Here is a 16,755-nt window from a genome sequence, read left to right on the forward strand (position 1 = left end):
AAGCACTCGAGTGGAAGCCTTTTAGCTAGAAGCAGGCCGCTGGAGAGCTTAGCTACAGATCTCCAATGATGATTTAAAATAGCTCGCTGTACTACGCCTGCTCTTGCTCCCTCTTTGACTCAGTGGCCCATGCTTCGCTTCATTTACTTGCTGCGGCTGCAATGGAGCTTCTGAAATCCCTATAGGAAAGGCCCATCTCAAAGCATCTTCAATGGTTATAAAGGCTGTGTTTCTTTCTGCTGGGGGCTTTGTCTTTTGATGGGCCTGGGGGGAGGTGCTTCTTGGGTTGGTTTTGTTTTGAAAGAGGGAGAAGGAGAAACAGAAATTCTGCCAAGGTCACTGTTTTTTTTTCCCTTTCATGAAAAGATAATGAATGTTGTTTTAATATTTGCTTTCAGTGAAAGGGAATCTTGCTGCATCTTCATTGCAGCTATGAGTTAGTGGAAGAAATTCATAAGTCACTGTGTCACCTTATCAGCCTCTTACAACATTACCTGACAGTAATTAATTGTTTCCTATCCAGAAGGCACTAGTAAGGTGCAAAATACAGCATTTCTTTCCTGATCCTCTGATGATGTTGATCTGATGGGAAGATGGGTAGGCTGACTACTTGCACACCCACCACAGGTCATGTTTTTTCAGCACCTGAAGTTATGAAGTTAGTAGCTCCTACTAACTGAGGACTCTGTCTACCCATCCTTATCACGATCCTACACAACCTTAGGCAGCAGGAACTTTATTACCAATTTCTTAGAGGTCAAAGCAAGCCCATAGCCATTAAACCCAAAGCAGCAACATGATAAGCCTGAGACGGGCCATGCATCCTTCTCACAGGTGTTGGTGTTAGATGGTGGAGATCTGGAGAACAACTTGCAACCTGATCAATCCCACCTGGCCAACTCACCCTGCTCCTGACCACTCAGTGCCTGATCCCTCTGCTATTTAAAGGCTGAAAAGGAAGGTGCTCTCTTTTTTCTGCTGTCAGGTGTCTTCTTTGACCTGGTGTCTCTGCCTCCTGCTTGTGTCTTCTGACCCTAAGGAGGATATCTACATCTTCATGTATGATGGAGCAAGACACAAGCTTGGGAGATGGAAATTCTAATGCAAGTAATCAAATTTTATTATTATTTTTTAATGCTGCTTTGATTCAAGTTGCTTGTTCTCTCTGTGGTTTCACTTGTGGGCAATCAATAATCATGCAGATGCTTTACTTGTGGGAGCAACCTTGTGGGGGCCATGAGTGAGTGTGTACTGCAGGCTGGAGGTGTGAACCTTTATGGAAATAACATTGCATGTATGGCAATGGTTACATTTTTCAGAGTAATTCTACTCTTGCACCAATACATTTGGGGAAAACAGAACACAGCTCATTCCCTTTTGTAGCTTTAGGGTTTGTTTATCATTAAAAAAAAATATTTTTACTTCAGGTAAAGATTTCTTTGATCACGTTTCCTGTAGATGCCACACTATGATGTGAACTGCTGTATTTATGGCATAATGAGCTTCCTTTGGCATTGCTGTTTTGACTGAAGGACATAGTAAACTTTTGGAAATGGTTATAAGAAGTGTGCTGAGTAACTGAGGAAGTGCATCTTTTCACCAGCTTAACGGTATATCCAGCCTTTTTGCAAGTGCATTTCTGCAATTATAGCTTAGTATAAATCTTCAACAGTTTGTGCAGAAATGAGTGCCATGGAGAGAATTCAGGATACTAGAATCTGGATACACCACTTTCCTCCATATTTTTAAAACAAATCTGAGATAGAATCCAGCTATCTAAGCAAGCATTTAATTGCCAGTGTGTCCTCAAGAGAAGAGCTAGCTTTATTGAGTGCAAATGTTTAAAAAAAATAATAATCAGGAGAACAAAGGAGCTCAGTTTGACCCTGCAAGATCCCCCTTTAATCACTACTTTGATCAAGCTTTTCCCTAAGGGACTCCCTTAGCAGAAGAAAACATCCTCCCTGGCACGCAAGCAGGCTCCTTGCGGGCTGGATTGCGGCATCTGCCAGACACTCAGCACAGCCGTGTGCTCTCAGGGGCTCATGCTGCACCAGCTCTGCCCTTCGCTCATCCTTATTGCCACTTCTGGACTTGCTCATCCTCAGACAAAGATGTTAAATCTACAGAAACCCATATAGACCAAAACTTTGGTTAATGTGCCTGTAATTAATCTCCAGGGGCCTTCTAAAAACGGATTTTAAAAATCCGATTTTTCTTAAATGTAGGTGCAGTAAAAATCCAAATTAAGCATTTAAAAAGAAATAACCACATTTTTTTAAGAAAACAAGAACTTGCCAGTTTGCTGTCATTCTTTAAGGCTAATCTGCTACCCAAATTAGTGCATAGCATGCTTATTAAGGAAGGGTGAAAGGAAGAAATGGCAATGTTGATCTCTCCAAGTGTGAATTGGCCCTACTTTTCCTGACTGTCTCCCTGCTGCTTATAGTTGTTCTTTGACATTTTGCCTTGGAAGTCATTCATATCTGCTTAGTGCTGAATGCTTATTAAAAGGTTAAAGTAATTTCTCCAGCTGTAGCTTGACCAAATTCTGCTTGGGGATGCCATGAGCCAGAGTGCAGTCAGGGCCCTTGGTGGGAATTTTGCTGCCAGGTGGGAACCTCTGAAGCTGGTGGCTTTGAGACCAGAATTTGACTTTTAGCTGAGCATGTTGCATTCATTCTTATTGCATCCTGCTCTTTTTCTATAGCCAGTTAAGGTGACATTAGAAAGCCAACCTACAGCTAACTCATCACTGTAAATAAAGGGAGATTATAATTATATAATGAAATTAAGTCCCAGTCCCTAGTTGCCTGGCTAATTTCATGGAATAGAGTGGGTCTGTTCCTCCCATCTCCCTTGGAAAAACATTGCAGACTTTGTGATGTCCAGGTGTTTATTTGGGGATTTTCTTTCAGGTATGCTCTTGCAGTTTTGCATAGTAAGTTTAAAGGGGAAAAATTTTTTTGAAAGACCAAAAAATTATCATTCACTGTCACAAAAGAATTCAAGAATCTTTTGCAGCATATGTAATGTTTCTGATCTAACTTGGAAGCATTTGGCCCAAAACATCTTTTATAACCAACTTGTTGAACTACATTAAATCTCTGAAAAGACAATCTTAGAAAGAATTAGACTGGATTTAATTGGGTTTCCCTTAGTGCTCTTTGGAAATAAAAATCCGATTATTGCTTTCTTAATAATGAACATGTTTAAAATAACCTAAAAATTCTACAAGTTCATTTTACATTGGTGTCTACTTTTAATTTGGATACATTGCTCTGGTTTGCTATGTAGGCAAGGTAAATTTGGCATAAATCAAATGTTGTTCTAAGTTTTCAGGATTCAGCAAGACAAAAGAAGCTGACCTGATTAAGTATTGGCTTCTGCATGGAGCAGGAGGTTACTCTATAGATAACGTCTAAAAATTCTTCTCTATCAACATTTCTGATGAGCACCCTGTCGCGTTAAAGGGGTGTAGCTGATTAACCGTTACGGGCCCGGTTGGATTCAGAGTACTGAACCAGTCGGACATTCACCAAAACTGGGGGTCCGTTCGGACATTCACCAAAAACGTAATAACCACCTGGGGGTCCGCTCAGACATTCACCAAAAACGTATTAACCACCTGGGGGTCCGTTCAGACATTCACCAACAATGCATTAACCGTCTGGGGGTCTGGTTAGATTCAGAACACTGAACTATCACGGATAACCACCCTCACCCTAGTTGCATTAATGAGAGCTATCACAATGCAATCAAGTATGGTTTATTACAGCAACAGATAATCAGGTTCTTTTGGATTGCCGGTGATAGTGACTACCTGCAAAAGCAAGCTAGTATGCATGAAATACACAGGTGTTACAGGGGTTCTAGGTGTGGGTTCTAGGTGTGGGTTCTAGGTGTGGGTTCTAGGTGTGGGTTCTAGGTGTGGGTTCTAGGTGTGGGTTCTAGGTGTGGGTTCTAGGTGTGGGTTCTAGGTGTGGGTTCTAGGTGTGGGTTCTAGGTGTGGGTTCTAGGTGTGGGTTCTAGGTGTGGGTTCTAGGTGTGGGTTCTAGGTGTGGGTTCTAGGTGTGGGTTCTAGGTGTGGGTTCTAGGTGTGGGTTCTAGGTGTGGGTTCTAGGTGTGGGTTCTAGGTGTGGGTTCTAGGTGTGGGTTCTAGGTGTGGGTTCTAGGTGTGGGTTCTAGGTGTGGGTTCTAGGTGTGGGTTCTAGGTGTGGGTTCTAGGTGTGGGTTCTAGGTGTGGGTTCTAGGTGTGGGTTCTAGGTGTGGGTTCTAGGTGTGCAGCCTAGAAATAAACGCGTTAAAAGGATCAAAGACTCTATAGAGATTTATAAGCAAATATTCAGATCTCACCCAAAGGCGTCCCAATGGGGGGGGAAGAGAGGCTCAGCCCGTCGACTGATCCCAGGAGTCAGGAGGTCCTAAGGATGTTGTATGTCCTTGGGATGGTATCTCCCCTGACGATGGTATCTTCCCTAACATCCCCTCTCTCTTGGGCCAATTTATATTATTTTCTATCTTTTAGGTGAAGCTTGAGTGGCTCTAGTCAAGCATATCTTAGTTATGATTGGTGTAAAGTTTTCCCGTTTCCGTTTAAAGTAATAGGCTCCGAGAAATTCAGGGCGCATGCTCAGTGAGGGGTGGTCGCACCTTGGAGGCGGGTAGCTTTTGGGATGGAGGTGTGTTTTGGTATTATAATGATATTATAATGAGCAAAAAGTACACTAGGGTACAGCATTTGTCAAAACATGACAGGTCTTTGGCTTAGGGTGGCAAAAAGTGCAGCTTTGTGCACAAGAACAATCGAGGCCCCACCTGATTACAGAGCCTAGCCGTGGTGTCTCCACTCCACTCTACGCTCCATGGTGTTCCTTAGAGCTAGCACACCAAGTTTCCCCAGCGTGATAGCATCTAAGGTTGGGAGCCTAGGGAATGCTCAGATAATGCAGTTATGCCCTACCCTGAAAGCCTCTTCAGTGCTGTACCTTTTCCTTAAAAGTGTGAATGTTAGTTTTATTTTCCTAGTTACTTCAGGCATTTACACCACAGCACCCACATAACTGAGAGCACTGCTAATTCTCCTAACTGGCCAACTTATTTTTAGAGTTGAATTTCTACAATGGAGGCTCTTAAATATTTAAATAGAAGAACTACAATTTTTCAAGCTTCCAGATAATTTTTGTAAAAATATTGATATGGAAAACAGATGTTTATGTGGGCAAAGTGGCATTCTATCATACAATGATAATCTCAGCTAAGTTTTTAAAGCTCTGAAATTTGTTTGAAGTTTAAGCAAACTTACTGTCAGAATAAATTTACTTTATCTGTAGGGATAAGAGTAAGGCCTTTGCTTTGCTCAGCATATACAAACAAAACTGGAAAATATATTGATATGAAGTTTAAAATGCTCTGGGGATGATCCAGAGTCCATTTAAATCAATAGGAAAAACTCACAATCTGTTTTTTTAGAGGGTTTGGATTTACAAGAACCCTTAGGGACAAATTTTCAGCAGCACTTGTGTTGCTGAATTACATGGGCACTTTATAAATCTCACCCTTTATCTCCAGTAAAGCTTATGAATGTGCCCTGCTGGGCTTGATTTGCTCGGACTGGCAGAGTTTTATGTGGCTCTTTCAGACAAGCATTCACCAGGAGAGGGGCTGAACCTTTCCTTGTATTTCACACGGTCTCCTGAAAGGTGATGTCTTTTAGTTCCTGCTCAGCCAGGCTGCCTTCATATTCTCCATCTCAAACTTCTGTTTCTTCAGACCAAAATCAGTCAGTAAAATGATTCAAATTATTTGAGTTAGAAACCTGGTTATTATTCACATGAATATGGATATCCATTGGTGGCAGCCCAGCACAACTTCCATCTGTACAGGCACCCTACGCTGTCCTCCTAAATCTCCCCTCAAACTCACCTGTGCCACAGGACTCACTAGTTAAATGTGAAATTAGTTTGGATCACAAAGATGAACAGAGTCATTAGTCTTCCGCTGAAATGTTTCATCTGATCTTGAGGAAGATCCTTTGTGTAAAATGCTTTGAGGTCAAGTGTCAGATATTGGTTAGGATCAAAAAGAATATGGAAACATTTTTAAATGATAGATGACATTATTCATTGTTGGGCTCCTGTGCCTTTGCAGCCAGCTGCAATAACTAATTTGGGACCACACAAAGTCTGTACTTTTAATAGTCTTCCCAACAGGCTTCATTTATGCCTGCCAGGGTATGCAAGCACCCATTTTTAGATGCATTGAGCCAATTGTCTTTTTTTAATTGCATCAGTAATATTTTATATGTGCTGAAGTGGTATTAAAATTTAAATTATTTCAGCAAGCTAATCATTTATTTTTTACCTGGCAGACAGAGAGTCTCCCACACATAAGACTTAGACCAAGAAGAGTGAGAAATGGAGTATTGGATGTACTTTAAGACTAAAGCACCTTCTGCAGTCCTGAAGGGTGAAGAACAGACACTTTGATACAGTCATTGTGGTTTATTGATCCTATTAACATTATCTTGTGGTAAATCAATGCTAGAGTTTCAGTCTTGCAGGAGACATGTAAATGAGAAGATGAAAAAACATGCCAAAGGAAATGGTTTCCTGATGGGAAGAGATGAGCAGAAACAACAGGATCAAGGCATGTGTAGACCAAAGAGGACTGAGTGTGGGACCTTGCCAAAAGTCATCCTGGGTGTTCGATGTGGTCCTCTGAAAGTCTCTTCACTAGCTGGGATGTGGCCTTCAGAGGCACTATGTGCTGACAGCTCCTGTTGCTTGAACAAACCCTGGACTAGGCGGTCCCTTCTTGTCTCAAATCCTACGCAAATATCTGTGTTTTTTCCTATTTTGGTTCCTCTGCACACTTATCTAGTGGACCAGGCTGTGCTGGCACCTGTGGCCCTGGATTTAGGGTAGTCTTAGCTTGGATTCGATAGCAAGAGAGGGGGGACTGCACAGCCTGCTCTCTTGGGTTGGATGAGCGCTCTGCAACTGGAATGTGCTACTCGCATCCCTGTGCTGTGCTTCTGGTGAGTGCCACAGACCATAGGGAAAACCCAAAGGTGCTGAACAGGAAAAACAGTAAAAGGAAAGGAAAATCTTAGGAAAACCTTACAGTCCTTTTGAAGTGCTTTAAGGAATTTTTAGAATCAGATTTCCAAGTAACTGAAACTAGCTGTAAGGCACCCGCTCGCATTGCAGCATTAGTCTAGAATTAAATAGTTTGCACTCTTCCCTATTGCAATTACTTTTTTTTAACCTGACCAAATCTTTGAAATGAGCATGAATTTGTGCAGTCATCTGGCTGAAGGAAATTGCATTTTCAAACAATGTGCTCAAGCAGTGAAATCCTGCTCAATGCATAAGCTTCTCTGGGTGTTGAAATCTGTGGGTAGTTCTGATACCCTTCACCTTTGTTGTTGCTGCAGCAGGGCAGCATCTCTCACAGATATGGATGAAGGCTCAGGCGGTGCTGCATCCAAGATGATGGAGCCAAAATAACTGTTCTTCTATAGCTGGGTCTGAGCACAGTAAAATATCAGCGTCCTCTAGATTCCTTTGGAGAAAGAGAGGTGGTTTCTTTCAGAGTTTCAGGCTTTCTGTTCTTCTCACACTAGGATGTCCACCTTTGTAACAATGTGTTCTTAATGATCAATTAGCAAGTTTCCAAGCTACAATCCACATTACAGAATGACAAATTAGAAGTTTCTCATGAGATCATCTTTCCTCTCTAGGGCATTTAAATTAGTGTGGCTTCATTTGCTGGGCAGCTTGATCAGAGGAACTGTCTGTGCATGAATGAACGTATAGCTACAGCGTTGTTTTTAAAGTTCATTTGATCTGTAAAAATCTAAATTTACTTAGGCCCCTGCTCTATTCATTCTGCCAGGTTATTAATGACAGGCAAAATAAAATTTGGGGGAAATATTTCAGTCAGGGTGTATAAGTTATGCATTAAATCATGATCTCCCCAAAAGCCCTCTTGTCAATATTTAAAAACTGGGGCCACATTAGACCTTTCTGGGATATTGCAGCACATGGTTTACTGGATTTAATGATGATGAGCTTGTTTTTTAATTACCTTTTGTCAGCCCCTTTGACCTGGGCTAGGGAACCCCAGGACCTTGCAGGGTGCTTGTTTCTATCCTGATGGCTCTGGAGCAAACCTTGCTCACTTTGTTCTCTGGAATGATATTGAGAGAGGACAAGTCCATAGATGTATCTGTATGTTACAGCATCTTTCCAATAACAAAAAATGTAGTTCAAAAATATCCACAATGACTAAACAAATAGATCAGGGCTCATTAATAACTGCAGACTCCAATGCCAGTTTAACACGAGGAGCAATTTAATTGGTATCTAGACTGCTTTGTGTAGCTTCGTTAATGTAATTGAGTAATGCATATTGATTTTTCATGGGGCTCAAATCTTTTTTCTTCATCTCGTATAAGAAAGCCTGTTAAGGAATTATTAATCACACTATAATTGCTTTAAGATCTATGCTCTAATTAAAACCATAAATTCTTTATTACATCTTTATTTTAATTAGACATCCAGAAAGACAATAATTTTTACAAGAAAACTCGTACAATAAAATTATCCCACTTAGCAATGCTTCAAAGAGCCTGTGCTTAGGACACACAGACTCCAATAGGACTTCCTGAATTAAGACATGCGTGATTCTAGTCATAATCAAAATTAAAGATGTCCTCTGAATGTAATTAAATAACTTTGCAACAGAAAGATTTTCTCTGTGCAACAAAACTGCGTTCATCCACAGGAGTAAGACTTTACTTTCTCTTCTTGTTTTTCTTTTGTCTTTTAAAAATCTGGGATTGAAGAAGCATGTTCTGAAATTTTAAGAGTCTAATCAAAGGTTTAAAATATAATCCTACTGTAATGAAAATAAGCTTATTATCATAACCACCTTCTGATATTTTCTTTTGGGTGTCTTTCTTCCTGCTGTGATAGGTACTTTCCACCTGCTAGGAGGAATTAAAAATAAGCATATTTCTTCATCTATGTCAAAGGACCTGGTATTTCTCTCATTTAGCCTATTGGGAAATTAGGTCCTGGAGAACAGAGTCTAGCCTTTAATTTGTGGGCGTTATTTTTATTTTTGCAAACTGTGAGCCCCATGGGTCTCTTGCTAGAATACATCTGAAGATGCTTTAAAAGCATACAGTAAATTTCATTTCTTGAAGACAAAAATTCTTTCTGTAATGTGAAATGGCATCATGGTTTGAAATGTAAACTAACCAAAGGTTTGCTTGGGTTTAAGTCCAGAAGTTTGTCAGAAGGTCAATGATTAGCTGACTCAGAGCGAAACTTTGCTTAGTATCTAAGCAAAACTGAGAGTTCACCATATCCCTGTTCAGGATACAATGTCTCAGATTGCTCAAAATATTCATGGAGGAATCCTCATATGTTCCCTGCTGAGGTCAGTATGTGCCAGAAATGCTTATCGTGGTCCTGCAATCTGTTTTGTGAGTAGCACTTTGTGTATGGTGATAACCTCACTACAGCCGGGGATAGCCCCATCACCCCAGGCTAAATCAAACGTGTTTTTCCCCATGTTTATTTTGTGAGACAAATGTACCGGTTCATTCCTACTTGCAAAGCAGATTTTAAGTTGTGGCTGTGTGCAAAGCACTAGCTATAAACTGCATAGATATGCTTGTAACAGAAATGAATCCCCATATCCCATTCTCCACAAAGAATCTGCCACATGACTCCTTTTAAGTCCCAGGATCATGTCAGAGTTTACTGTTTGGGCTGACAAGGTCTGATTGAAAGACAACTCCTAGCCAAGCAATGGGTAAAAGGTAAAAAATCTAGGTCTATCGGCCACTAACTCCTCTGCTCATCGCCGAAGGAAGCCAGTGCACAGCCAGCGTGTTGCTTAGACACGGCACTTGTCAGATAATGTCTTAATTGCCACTTGATATTCATTCAAAATAGGTGAAATAAGGTGTTGCTGGAGGGCTCATTAAAATGACAATTAGATTTGCCTCCCTGGCTCAGCTGCACCCCTTACCTGTGCTGAGCAGTGACCGTTCAGCTGAGTGGTGCCACAGAGGTAGCCAGGAGCTGCAGCCCCAAGCTGCTCTGATGCAGGCTGGGGCACGGAGAGGGACTTACAAACACCCTGGCACTTCTTTATCTTCTGCTTTTTTTATTAGTATTTTTCTATTATCTTTTAAGGTTCTGTTCTTCCATCGGTCTTGTCCCTGTTTAACCTCTATTGAAGGACTTGACTGATGGTTTAACATCCCCAAAGCACACCAGCTGCTGACACAGCACACAAGCTCACACTTCACAATCCCCATGCTCAAACCATTGCCTCCACCTGGGACCTGAAACCAAACCCACCAGTCTGGTCCAGTTCATGGTGGAGAACCTTTCCATTGGTTTCAGTGGGCTTTGGATCCAGATAACCTGACACAGAGGAAGAAGTGAGTGTATTAGCTAAGTGTGAATGGAAATGTTTGAAAAATGTGGACATTCCCCAGAACAGGCTGCCTTGGCAGTGAGTGGTGGTCAATCAGGAGGATGATAGACCGGCTTTCATCTACAGGATAATGAAGTTATGGGGGTGGGGGGGATACTGGAAAAGCAGTGCTTGAGATGCAGAGGGTTGCCTGCCACAGATAGATTAGCAAACAGATCAAACAGCATTGCCAGCCGTGCACTCCTCTGCCTCAAACGTTTCACTTATTCGGCAGTCTTTGTGAAGTTTTCAAGATGTATCTGCCCTGGCTCCCACTTTAGAGAGCGGGAACAAGATGTGTTTTTTCTTCAGACTCGAGTTCTGAGGCTTTGCTTTCCTGATCTGTCTTTGCTTAGTCTGAAAACAACTCAGCAGGTCTTCTGTGGGAATTAAGCAAACAGACTACAAGGCTGGGAGCATGTTTCGAATACATGAGCTGAGCAGCAGAAGCAGGGAGTGAAGGGATGTGCGTCAGCAAGAGCTCAGTTTAAGCTATCTGCCCTGTGAGGGAGGGCTCTGAGTTTCTGGTTCTGCTATTGCTACAGAGATGAGTTGAAATACAGCAGAATAGGGCATTACTCATAGCTTGGCTGATCCTCTCAGATGTGATCTAGCTTCAGTGATACTGCTTGGAATATCGCAATTTATGAACCTGGGTTTGCTGTAATCCTGCCCCCCCCCCCAAAAAAAAAAAAGTGCATGAAAAAGGCTAGGATTTACTTTAGAAATTGCTAACAAGCTCAGCCAGAAGCAAACCAAAACTCTGCCTGATGTCAGCAGATTTTTTGGAAAGGTGGTCTGCAGAGCCCAAAAGCATGACTGCAAGATGTGTTGCCTACTCATCTCAGATGGCAGCAGAGGGTCCTTCCTCTGGGATGGTGTAGAGGGGGCTTTGCTCACAGAATAGCTGCCATTATTACATTACTTCCTAAAATTTATTTTGGTATTTCATATGTAGGCATGGAGAGTCAGGCTGGATGTCAAGAAACCTGGATTTTCCTACAGTGTGGGGCTTCAAGTAACATAAGTGACTTCGGCCTCCCTTCTGAGATATTTTGAAAGCTGTTTTGATGGAAAATACTAGCTACATGTATCAACAGTTATAGGTATATTAAAGGTTATTCAATAAAGAATAGTTAATTTGTAGGGGGTAGAGTACAGTGAATTGCTCAGATGAATTAATGTCATCAGTCCTCCTGAAAAGTATCTTCAAACACAGAAATCTTTTAGACACCTCTGTCAAGAGACCAGATGTCTTTTTGATTTTCTTGCTACTCAAATAGAAACAAAAACAATAAATAGGCTTCTTATTTAGGATGCTACATTATTTAGCCTGTCAATACATTTCAGCAATAAATCAAAAGGGATTTTTCACATCTCTGGCTTTTGAGCTTCACTTAAGATGTACTATTCATTTTGTGGGAGTCCCTGGGTGGATATTATACTCAAAGATTCAATACCCATTTCTTTAAGAATCAAACAATGTACATTAAGCAATTATTTACTCAGATGATTTGTATGTATTTTGTATCCCTAAGTCACTGATCTTATGATTAAATGGAGAAATAATCTATTTTTTCCCTTTGAGAGGTAAATAACCCATTCTTTACTATTAGAAATGCCAGGAAACAGTTCTGATCCTCACAAATGTGATGGGAAGGGAGATATCTCAAAAAAAAATATTGAGCAGAAATGTAAAAATAAATAATGTAATGCATAATGAAATTGTGGAACTCATAGCCGCAGGATGTTGCAGAACCAAGGGAATAAAAAGCAATGAGAAATTAATTGAAGAAAGATCCAGTGGAGGCCATTAAATGAACCTCTAGCTTGCAGATTTCTAGCATCTGGGGACATAGCCTAATTTAAGGCCAAGCAGTCAGTGTAAGAAATATCACATCTGTTACTGGTCACTGGAGATAGCATGCTAGTCTACAATGGGTCTTGCTCTGACTTTTGTTGCCTGATTTTAAATGGTAGGGGATATGAATGAGAAAAAATAAATGATGATTTGTACGCAACTATTTACCCTGTAGACTATTCCTTTACTTAGAACAATGTGCTCACTTAGAAACCTTCCCCCAGCACATGTTGCTGAAAGCAAGCACCAGTGCAAAGACTTTTGTTTCCAAAAAGCTTTCTCCTTGCTTTGTTTCTTGGCTTCCAAATTCCTGACCCAGCACATTTACCAAAACTCTTCCTTCCTCCTGTTTTCTTCAAGCAGGAGCTGACTTCTTTTCTCATTATAGCTGAGTAAGCCTACAGGGACATGAAGAGCAGACTTGCCTGTATTTCTTGGGCGCAGTACGACAGAGCTGCAGGAAGAACAGTCCAAATGCATTTTTCCTCTGTTATTACAGTTGCTGTCTGCACTGTGGGTCTTTATTGCACAATCCCCACTTGTTCTGCATTCAAAACATCTCCAAGGACGTTGATGCAAATTCCACACATTAGTACACTGACAGGTATTTAATATGAGCAGAGAAAGCCAAGTGAAGATTGAAACCTTCAGTCCTTCAGACATGCACGTGAGCAGTAAAACTGCTAACTGTTATAAATGCCTGTTGACAGTGCAGCTGAACTCCAGGTTCACAGCAGTAAAAAGGCAGGAATTTTATGGCTTCTGTGGTCTGAGACCAGCCTGAAGGCAGCTTGTGATGGCACAGCGAGGCTAGCATGGATAAGAAAAAGCTGGGGAGGAGCACCCGGCTGCTCTTGGCAGCTCCGTCTCAGTCCTGCCTGCTGGTCGTGGTGCCAACTGCTCACTGGGGTGACTGGGATAATTTCCCCTGCACACTGACCTGCTGTGCTGAGCCCTGGTGATAGAAACATGACTGTGATGACCAGCAATTTTGGGGACATGATACCCAGCAGTAACGCCTGGCTCCAGCACTGCTCTGCAAACCCGTGCCACAGCCAGATGAGGAACGCCTGGAAAACCCTGTGAGAGAGAGGCAGCTACAGTGCAGAAAGTGTTTTGTCCATCAATTACCCCCAATTCTTCATCCAGAAAGATTAAAGGCTGTTTGTTTGCCGTTATGTGTAATGTCATGCTCTGTTTGTCATCTTAATAGCTCTCCCGGGATCATAAGACATGCCTAAATGCTACAGTGCCACCTTTCAGAAAACAGCCTACTAAAACTAATTAATAGTGCACCCTAGTTAACACATGCAAACTTGGCATTATTAGTCTAATTAAAAGGATTTTAACAATCTAAGTTCCCGTCTCTCTCCCCCTCACAGATTCCAACATATGCAAGTCAAGTAAATTAAACCCATTAATCACCATTGGTGCAAATGATATAGGTTCCTGTAACGTGGGATCATCTCTGAAGAGAGACACTAACAGGCCTCATTATGTTTAATTTCGCTCCTTAGCAAAGGATAATAAATACAAATTGTAACATCACAATAAAATATTTAATTATTCACGAGTTTAGTAAGAAACATAATTAGCTTACTGGTATGTGTCTTCATTTGGGTGATAATGGATCCAATTTAGAAGCTTAACCATTTCAGGGTAAAGGTTGAAAATGAGAGCTTTTCCAGAACTTTATTGCTTAAGCGTAAAGAGAAAGAGCCCATTTGCATATTCCCCATTAGCCTCCCATGGAGGAAGCTGTGCGGATGTCCAAGCCTATGTCCTAGCAAAGTTCCCATGTAGCTGGAGTGATCCTGCTCATGAGCAGACTTGGGCTGAGCTCTTCCGTCCTGAAAATGTGTGGGAAACTGGGGGCTGATGGTATTTCTAGAGGTAATATGGAAGCAGTCCCAAAGAACAACATGTTACTGTTTTAAGCGTAGTACTAGTGGATTTTTAATTCACTGCATGCAGACGTTCTGTTTGCTTTTGCAGCTGATCTGAAATGCAGGGTTTCCCTTTCAGCTGCATGAATGATGAGCCACAGCTGCGGAGGACACACTGGAGCATCACGGGCAGCTTAGCCCATGTGGCATTTGTTTGCAACAGGGGATGGACTGCACAGATAGCAGTTTTACCCAGTCCAGCTTGCCCCAGTCCATCTATGTCCCTGGCCATAATAAAAATGTCCCAGGAGCTGCTGGTGGGTGGCCCTGGGGCTTGCAGGTGCGGTGCTGCTGCAGCTCAGGGGTGGAGGAGTTAACCTGGAGCAGTGCCTGGCGCAGGAGCTGCTGTGCCTGCAGCTCAGCCACTGCTGTTCGCTTTCACAGGATCCTAATTTTATTTATTTTATGTTCTCCTTATTGCACGTATTTAGGTGACAGATGTGTACGTTCCTTAATCTCTTCCTCGTTACCCTATGAAATTGTGGCTGCGTTTTGACAGCTTTCAGACAAAGATAAAAGAGGAGAGGAAAACTTCAAACATATGGAAATTTGCAGAGACCCCAGACTGACTCCTAGCAAGGAGATCATTGAATGCATAGTTAGAGGAATTAGTTAAGACTCGTGGCCTTTGAGTTCATGGTGTCTGAATGCAGATGTAAGAGAAAGCATTGCTCGAGCAGCCATGATCCCAGCTTTCGATTATGTATCATACTGGAGCGAAAGGAGCTTAGGAGTGGATTAATGTTCAGAACAGATGAATTTGAAAATGTATTTCCAATGCACTTGTCATGCACCTCTGCACTGTAACCTTTGCTTAAGGAGAAATAAAAGAAAAAAAAAAAAAAAAAGAAACCACCGGGAAAAATTAAGATGTCTCAGCCCTTGCATGAAGATGTGAATAGTTCAAGTCAAACTTTCTTGGTAAGATAATTAACAGTGGGGGAAGTTGATTGGTTTGGCACACTGTAGTGTCTCACCACAAACGGAATAGGACCTTTATGCCAAGATTAAGAAAAACAAAGCCCTGTATTTTTGCTCAGTTTGAATGATTTGGGCATTACCATCCCCATTTTACTTACCCTATCATGATGTCTGCATCACCATTTCCCATTTCTAAATAGATTTCCAAAGAATCCCCCAAACTATGAATTATACTGTCTTTCTGGAGAAGGCATTTGCATTAGTGTAAGAGTGTGTGAATATAAATTTGCAGTCAACATTATAAATGCGGTATGAGTGTTATTTTTTCCTCCACTAATTCTTCTGAGCAAGATTTACTGTCTTGGTGAGCTTTTTTAAAATAAATTAAATATAACATGAACTAGATAGTTGTTCACATGGAGCTGGAGCTAGAAAGGCTCATTAATCACTAGTTTAAATCCCAGAGTATCCAGTCATCCTAATTAATGATTCAGTGCTGAACTTTACTCGTGCAGTGGCAGCAGAAGGGAGCTATTGCCATCTCGACTGATAGGGAGCGAGTCCCAGGAAGGGAGGCAGTGCTTGGGCTGGTACTGAGGGCATTCGTGTCCCTTGCAGCACCAGGGCATCTGTGCTGCTCTCTGCCCCAGCCCATGCTGATGGAGACCCCCATGGAGACCCTCTGCTGTCCTGTGCTTGGGCTTCCACTTATCAAAGCCCATGAAGGGTGCTCGTACAAAGGTGCTCGCTGCTTATCCTGCCTGCAGTGCCCACCCCAGTGAGTCAAATCACAGAGGGGTGTGGGGAAGAGTGCTGTGGGATGGCATCGAATGTATCTGGGATGAACTGCACCCGGTTGCTCCTCCTCAAATAACAAAAATAAGGTGGAGTGAGAGATTTACAGGGATCCCACAGTCTGAAGCTAGGGCACCTGCAAAGGGGAAAGCTAAAACCTGTCTCTAGTGGGTGTTCCTGCTGAAATTCGGATAAAATTAAGCATATTTAGGGGGGAGGAGGGTTTCCAGCCCCCTGGATTCCTGATAAGCTGCTGGCTAAGGAGATCCTTCTGGCGGAGATGCAGGACCCAGGAAGGGGAATATTTCATGCCAGGGCTGTGCACGGAGCCTGGGGTCTCCTCTCAGTCCTCTCTGGGGTCCTGGCCCTTCACACACAGGGACAGAGCTGCTTCTGCACAAACCAGGGTGTAATGAAGGGCTGCAGAGCTGAAACTCGCTCTCACAATAGGAGAATCATAAATCATAATCCTATTATTTAAATGAATTTACCTGCTCTTTAGGGCTACATTAGTTCTGAATTTCATTTATCTGTGTTTCTAAGGCAAATAATTCACACTATTTCAGTGTTGTGTTTTTTTTTTTTTTTTTTTTTTGCCGTAATGTTTTAGCATGTAAATGCTTTGCATTCCTCACAAATGCCAGGAGAAGGACATCATGTTTTGGTTTTGCTATGGGTGCTTTGTTTATTACGTGCTGGCAGGAAACTCCACTAAGGAAGTGTTTCATCATG

General features: G+C 41.9%; 1 long non-coding RNA gene across 1 annotated transcript; it reads left to right on the forward strand.

The window, feature by feature from the left end:
- The first annotated feature begins 672 nt into the window (after positions 1–672).
- On the forward strand, positions 673–6,742 carry LOC137862506 (uncharacterized). The gene is made up of 2 exons (XR_011100329.1): positions 673–1,107; positions 6,371–6,742. It is a non-coding gene; the product is annotated as an uncharacterized lncRNA (long non-coding RNA).
- The last annotated feature ends 10,013 nt before the right edge of the window (positions 6,743–16,755 follow it).

Source organism: Anas acuta, chromosome 11, assembly GCF_963932015.1.
Source record: "Anas acuta chromosome 11, bAnaAcu1.1, whole genome shotgun sequence".
Taxonomy (NCBI): Eukaryota; Metazoa; Chordata; class Aves; order Anseriformes; family Anatidae; genus Anas; species Anas acuta.